Below are 8261 nucleotides of genomic sequence, written 5' to 3' on the forward strand. Positions count from 1 at the left end.
GCATCCTGCATGGCTTGAGTCTTTGTTTCTGCAATACATACCTGAATCAGCTTTTCATAACGATCTAGCATAAATAGTCCATTGTCCAGCGTACCTGTAGTGATAAGAGAATAACCATTCTCTCGATCTCGTACACCACATCTGTCATCCTCAAAAATGACCCGAAGACCATTTTTTGCAAGAGAGGTTACAGACAACAAATTCTTCTTGATCCCTGGAACATATAAGACATCTGGCAAGCATAAATTTGAACCATTTGAAATGGTAATCAAAATCTTACCAACTCCTTTGATTGGATAAGAAGAATTATTTGCACATGTCACCTTCTTTCCTGCTGGAGCTGCATCCAATGAACAAAACAAATCCTTCCTTGAAGTAATATGCCTGGATGCACCACTATCAAAGTACCAAATCATTTGTGTCTTGTCAACACTGTAAGCAAAAAAATCTGAACATACTACAAAAGCATAAGAATCCTGCACAAAGTTTGCAGACTCTTCTTTAGCTGTAGAAGAATCACCAGAAGCTGAAACAACCAAACTTGACTCTTTCTTCTTTTCTTTAGCAATTCGCTTTTTACACTCACTAATGTAGTGACCAGGTTTCTTGCAGTAGTGACATTTACCTTTCTTCTTGGACTTGTCGGAATCACCTTTAGACTTCTCTGAAGACTGTCCTGCACCAGACTTGGAGTGATGAGCACTCTCTTTACCCTTGTTTTTGTTATGTACAACAAGAGCATGATCCATACCATCCACCTGTAAAGACTTGTTCTTAGGTAATTGATCCTCCTGCAATAGCAAAGCCACTAACTCTTCAAAATGAAGAGGGTCAGGATTAGCTCGCAAAGACAGAGTCAAAGAAGTCTGAAAAGTCAAATAAGATGGTGGTAGTGAATTGAGTGTTTTGGAAACCAAGTCCTTCTCTGGAATCACTTCATCAATGCTAAGCAATTGCTCTTTAAGATCCCTGATTTTTGTAAGATGCTCGACAATATCGACACCTTCGTCCATCTATATTTTGTCAAGTTGTTTCTTCAAAAACTCTATTCTGGCAGCGTTTCTTCCTCCAAACATAGCTTGCAGAGTGTTCCAAGCATCCTCAGAAGTTCTGCAAGATCTGATATGTGGTGTGATTGTCCTCTTTATGGTTAAGGCAATCACAGCCATAGCCTGTGCATCTTTAGTATCCCATCTCTTTTGCTCTGGAGTGACTTGTGAGGGTCCTGCACCAACAGCTGCACCACGACCAGGCGTGGCAGGTGCAATGCTACCTGGACAAACTTCATCTCCAGATACATAATCCCACAATCCTTTACCAACCAAAACATTTTTGGCCATAAAAGACCAAAGAGAATAGTTGGTACCATCCAATTTGTCTTCGGATGTAAACGCACCAAAAATCTCTTTCTCCGTAGATTGAGCCATACTGTAGATGCACACAAGAGAGCAAAAGAACCTCCAAGAGATTCACAAATCTCCTCTCCAATGCAAGCAAAACTCTACACAAAATCTCAGCACAAAGCTAAGACAAGTTGCTTCCCAAAAGAACAGTTTACCTGAAGAAAATCTGTCAAAAAGCACACCCTCTTGATCTAAACGCCTCCGAAAAGTAACTTCTGTTACGCTGCTCAGATCAAATTCTGAGGGCTCGAACGGGTTCGAAAGGGGGGTAAAACCCCAGGTCACCTGATCAGAATACTCCCGGAACGTCGAGGATGCTCCCACGAGCAAATTTTCCAAAAACTGCATGAAAACTGCGATTGCGCGCGCGGACGCGAAAACGCAAGTAGAGGCTCTAGAAATCACCTTGCTCTGATACCAATTGTTGAAGATGATGAAACAGGAAACAGAAGGAAGACAGCAACTCAGAGTAGGAAGAAGATGGAGAAGGAGAAGACACAGAGCTTGTGTACGAGATCGCTCTAGTCTCTCTCTCTGTATTGGAATAATAGTGTATACAAACTTAGAGCTACAAAGCTTATATGAAACCCTAAGAGATAAGGTGTCCTTTCACACCGGATGTCTAGGGGAAAAAACCCAGTGGGAGAAAAGTGCCCCTGGTGAAGCGCGTATACACACTAACACTACTACATGTCTACAAAAATATCTGAGCTTCTTTACATTGATGTAGAAGATGCCACCTTCACAGTCCCATGTAAGATCCCATCTCCTTTGGATTCTTGTTGATGGAGGAGAGAAAGCCTTCATCAAAATCTTCATCATATTGTAACACAAAGTAAAATTTGGAGAGCATCAAGCCTCCAAATACATTATTTCAAAGGTCTTGAACTTGCAATATTCAGTGTCGACATCTTCCTAAAACATCGATCCTAGTAAGTTCTCGAACTTGACATTCCAATTTTCATTTTTATTTTTTTCTTTTAAATGTTCAAACAATATTGGATTTTTAGTTTCCTAACCTATGCTTTGATACCACGTGTAAGGTTCTCGTCCCGTTACCAATTCCATTTGGCAATTGGAGGGTACTTTATAGGTCACTAGGCCCTAATTGTTAAAGAAAACATATTCAAGATAGTATCCATTCCAATGGACAGGTTTCCTTCACAAGGTAACTCGAGCTTTGAGCCATTAGATAGTTTTCCTAGTCCTGTCTCCTAGGGGAAGCATGATCTCTTATGAATATTTAAACATTCCTAGATCTCATCTTCCAAAAGACAGAACTCAAATGTCTTTTTAACCATAGCTTTCAAAGGCACAAATCATTTGAGACTTCTCGACTCTTGGCGCAATGAGGTTCTAATTTTTCTTTTGCTAAAAGAATAGGAAGCAAAGAGTTTCTCGACTAATCGAGACCATCCATTGACATGGTAACGTGAGCTAGTCCTCACTTTCCACCCCACACTCACACTTTAATCTTGTTTCCTAATTACTACCACATGGTTGTTCATAACACATAGTTCTTTATTAGAGTTCCCAACACAAATTCATTTAAGCAACCCTTTGGATAGTAAAAATTGGCACCAAGACACTCTTTCCTAGGAAAAACTCAACATACAACACTACTTCATAATTATTCCAATACTCTGGAATCGTAGAAAATTCTTCCGATAGATGTTCACTCCACCCGTTGTCATTGGTTTCCCATACAACCAATAAGTTCTACACCTCTTGGAGTAACCCCCTCTGGGGGAGTCACATCATATGTCCATAGAAATGAACTAAGTTGCCTCATAGAAATGGGTCAGCATTGTACACAGAAATGCACAGCTCTTGCGTAGAAACAACAGCTACGTCCTTGTGATCAAAGAGGAGTTCAGGTCAAATCAATATTGAAATAAAATGAAATAAGGTTGAGAGAGTCCTTCCTAAGCAAATATTCTTTCCTACATCAGACAGTATATCATCAAACAATTCCTTCCCAATAATTCAAACTTAAGAAAATAACAAGTTCAAATAACGTAGTCTCCAATTGGGAGTGACTCAATATTTTTAGGGTAATGTTTCCTTCCTAATTACTTGTGATGCAACGAACATTAAATAGCTGAAAAAAATTCCTACCTTCTCATGAGTGATGTCATTGCTTCGCGAGACTCTATGTGCTGGCGACACATTTGCTGTAAATCCAGATGCTTCGACCAATGTCGAGGATGTGGATTTCTACCTAGTCAAGTGTGTTGCAGCAAAGGAGAAGGTGGAGAAGGGCTACCTCGATGAGTGGGGCAATGCAATTGATAGAGGCTCATATGTTGTGTAAGTTTTGTATTACGAGCAATTGGATGCATACACCTTCAAGCTAGACCACAAGCAGCACATCATCCACGTACTTTCATATCTGGTACGATATATCAAAATGCCCTGGAGCACATCCCAAGGAGATGACAAGTGTACACAATCAACCCAGAAAGCTATGAAGCAATCTATAATAGCATGCCCTTCACTTTTAAGTTGTAATCACTACATCTTCAATATACTTCTTACTTGGAGATAATGCAATTTTATCAAAAACTTGGGTATCTTCTGTTTCTTGTGTGCTTTGTGTATACATGTCTTTGGTGTCAGGGTCTCAGTTTAAGAGAGATCATGTGTACAACCTGTCTCATTAAACATAGAGGACCTAAGCTCATCAAGAATATGTAGAACTCTAGATAGGTGATCAAAAAAGCTCAAAGTCTACCTCCTTTGGTCTCTTACAATTTACGCTTTTAACAGCAGGACTCCATATGGTTTGGGCAGGTAGCCCAAAAATATAAATGGAAACTGTAAAAGAAGGGACACCCAGCTTATAAGAAAGGCATCAGGGTTTGGAAAGATGTGTACAAATAATTCTAGTGGCTTGCACAATATGATAATAAGAAGGTACGCTAATTGTGTTCTATGGGTATGCTAGTTAGCATAAATGGTATGCTAATTAGCATACTGTTAATGCTAGTTAGCATACACAATGTTCTAATTAGATACCTTTTGTTGGTTTTCAAGGAGAAGAGATGGCAGCTTCCTGTATATTGTGTATGCTAATGCTAATTAGCATACTATTTATGCTTATTAGCATAAACTTATATATGCTAGTTAGCATAAACAGTATGCTAATTAGCATAACTTTGTTGTATATTGTGTATGCTGATTAGTATACTATGTTGTGAGTGGAATGCTAATTAGCATATTGTTTATGCCAACTGGCATAAACAGTATGCTAATTAGCATACCCTTGTTGGTTTAGGGAAGAAGAGATGGCAGCTTTTTGTATATTGTATATGATAATTAGCATACTTTGTTGGTTTCAAGGAGAAGAGATGGCAGCTTTCAGTTCACTATGTATTCTAATTAGCATACTGTCTATGCCAGTTGGCATAAATAGTATGCTAATTAGCATACCTTTGCTAGTTTTAAGGAGAAGAGATGACAACTTTCTGTATATTGTGTGGTCTAATTACCATACTATGTTGTGAGTGAAAGTTAGCACGAACAAAAATGCACAGTATGCTAATTAGCATACTATGTATGCTAATAAGCATACTGCCAGTTGGCAAAAACAATATGCTAATAAGCATATCTTTGCTGGTTTCAAGGAGAAGAGATGACAGGTCTCTGCATCTTGTGTATGCTAATTAGCATACTGTTTATGCCAATTCTCATTCTGTGGGTATGCTAATTAGCATAGTTAACTGGCATAAACAGTATGCTAATTAGCATAGGTTTGTTGGTTTCAAGGAGAAGGGGTGGCAGCTTTGTGTATACTGTGTATGCTAATTAGCATACTATACTGAGTGGAGGTTAGATTAAAAAAAATGTACAGTATGCCAATTGAAGGTATGCTAATTAACATACCTTTGCTGGTTTTAAGAAGAAGAGATAATAGCTCTCTGTATACTGTGTATGCTAATAAGCATATCATGTATGCTAATTAGCATACAGTATGTTGGTTTCAAGAAGGGATGGTAGCTTTCTATATGCTGTGTATGCTAATTAGCATACTATGCTGTGAGTGGAAGTTAGCAAAAACAAAAATCCACAGTATGCTAATTGAAGGAATGCTAGTTAGCATACCATGTATGCTAATTAGCATATTGTTTATGCCAGTTGGCATAGACAATATGCTGATTAGCATACCATTGTTGGTTCCAAGGAGAAAACATGGCAGCTGCCTATATACTGTATATGCTAATTAGCATACTACGGTATGCTGTGAGTGGAAGTTAGCACAAACAAAAATGCTAAGTATGCTAAATAGAATGTATTCTAATTAGCTACTGTGAGTATGCTAATTAGCATACATGGTATGCTAATTAGCATACATGGTATGCTAATTAGCATACTGTTTTGGTTGTCTTAGCATAAAAATTATGCTATTAGCATACCTTTGCTGATTTCCAACGAGAATGTATACAAATTCAATGTTTACAAGATGCCAGCAATACACATAGTATTGTCTTCAAAACAAGAATAGTAAAGGATCTGATCACTACTATCTGAAGTGAATGTCGGAATAGTGAGAAGCATTGGAAAGGCATTTTAAAAATTTCCCTCATAATGTTACAAAATTGCAGAGAGCCTCCTACTCTAGATAAGATCGTGGTTTAACGCACTTGTACACTCGCTTTTGCCCAATGTCCGTTTGCTTCTTTGTTTGTTGAGCTTTTGGGTCTTGCTCTCTTTCTTCTTCTTGCTGAGCTTTTGGTTCTTGCAACTCTCTTTCTTCTTCTTCTTATTGCTGCTTCTCTAATTTTTCCCTCTATAGCCTCTTTCTCCTATGTCTTTCAGCTTCTTCATCAGCCTCCCTTTGTCTCGTACGCATAACTTCATTACGCTCGGGCTCATTGCACCGGTGCGTTTTTTATTCCAAGCTTCTTGATCACTTGTTGTGAAAAAAAATCTAGGGTAGTATCAAATGCATTTTCAGCTGTATACACTGCACGATCCTCTGATTGCAACCATAGGAACAGCCAGCTGCTCAAAGTATCTATCAAGAAGTTTTGCCAATGTTCTTTGATCTGGTCCTCTATCTTAGGAGTAACAAGCCAACTTCCTTCAGGGTTCTGGCACACTTTGTACATACTATCGTCAATAATTAGACTGTTTTGCAGCCCAAAGTTGTAGTTCTTCCAAACCAATATCAAATCCTTCAAGAATACAGGCTTATTATATATCTGCCAAGGCTGGCCACTACAATGAATCTGTGTAAAAACACCTCTCAGCTTAGCCCGCTGCTCTTTGAATATTGTTTCTAATATTGCATTCACTTTAGGTGCCATGCTAGTGCTCCATATATACACATGGAAAAATCGGAGGCACCAATCCAAAAATTTGTGGCTATCTCTGTGACAAAGTACATACCTCCTATCTTGCACATTGTACTTTATCATTTCCACTGTATGTTTGGAGGGAATGTCACCGTGCATTGGCTCTACAACTTGAACAAGCAGGCCATTTAAATCAAGAACCAAAGGGCACCCCTTGTCTGGAAATGGATTTGGCACGCATATTGGGTTTGGCAATGCGTACCACTCAACAAAAATAACTTCCGCCGAGGGATGAACATAACTGAAGTACTCATTAGTTTTTGTTAAGCGTTTAAGATAGCTAGCCAGGCGCTTCTCAATCTCAGCTTTTTCTTTTTGTAGCTATCTAGCCTTGGCAATATGCTGCTTTCGTATGGTTTTGCATGCAATGGCATAATTCAAATCATGCACGGAAACTAACTGCAATTTCTCTTGCCCTGTGACACAGAAATGGTATCGAATAAAGACATCATAAAGGACAATAAAAAACTATTGAACTGTTGGATAGAAAATAATATTGAAAAGAGTTTTCGAGAGAGATACATGCCACAGGGTGTGGAGCTTTCTAACACTATATAACTTGGACACAAAAGGGAACAGATTCAGCATAATTTCTTGCAAGCACGTGAGCGAATGACTTTCTTTTCACCTCTGCTACATTCGGTTATGTCATCCAGGGTGCTTGGAGGGGCATCACATTTCTCGTCCCCAGGTTCTTCCAAATTCTGTTCTAGGCCACCTTTTCTCTTTAATTTCACTTTGTTTACAAAACCCTGTAGGGGGCTGCCATCACCGCCGTCTTGCACAGTCAGCCCACTTTCAGTCCTAAAACCTTCCTCTTGAGCACTCCTACCTTCCTCTTGCACACTCCTAATTATTTTCTTTAAGACGCTTGTTTGATCATTTGTAGGGGGCTTGGGTTTGGGATGAGTAATCATGATAAAATATTCATCATCATCATCTGTTTCTTTACCATCTGCAGCAGCCCGTGCACTGTCGCATGCTGTGGCATTACATCTGCCCTTTCATGCTGTCTATCCAACTCAGCAGATTCATCATTACAGAGCTTCTCTTCTTTCCTTTGATTGACAAGTGTCTTTTCAGGTTCGCATCCTCCATCATTGATACCTATGTATTCCATTCACCCATTAATTTTCATCGATACCATTATGATTGCTTGTATGCATAGTGTGACAAGTAGCATTCCATGTATGGTAGGCATCTATATCCTGTAGACATTCATATTGTCTATGCTAACTATGCTAAGTAGTATAGAAAGTGTGCTAACCACCATGATCAATATGCTAACTAGCACACAAAATATGCTAACAAGGAAGTGTGAATATAGTGTGTATGCTAGCTAGCAGAGAATGTATGCTAATTAGCATAAATAAAATGTTAATAGGAAAAATTGTGTGTATGCTAATGGTATGCTTATTACTGATGGTGTGATAATTAGCATACATGCTATGTTGATTAGCATAAATGGTATGCTAATTAGCATACAATGTATGCTAACTAG

The sequence above is a fragment of the Adiantum capillus-veneris genome, chromosome 22, assembly GCF_014529385.1.
Source record: "Adiantum capillus-veneris isolate H3 chromosome 22, ASM1452938v2, whole genome shotgun sequence".
Classification (NCBI taxonomy): domain Eukaryota; kingdom Viridiplantae; phylum Streptophyta; class Polypodiopsida; order Polypodiales; family Pteridaceae; genus Adiantum; species Adiantum capillus-veneris.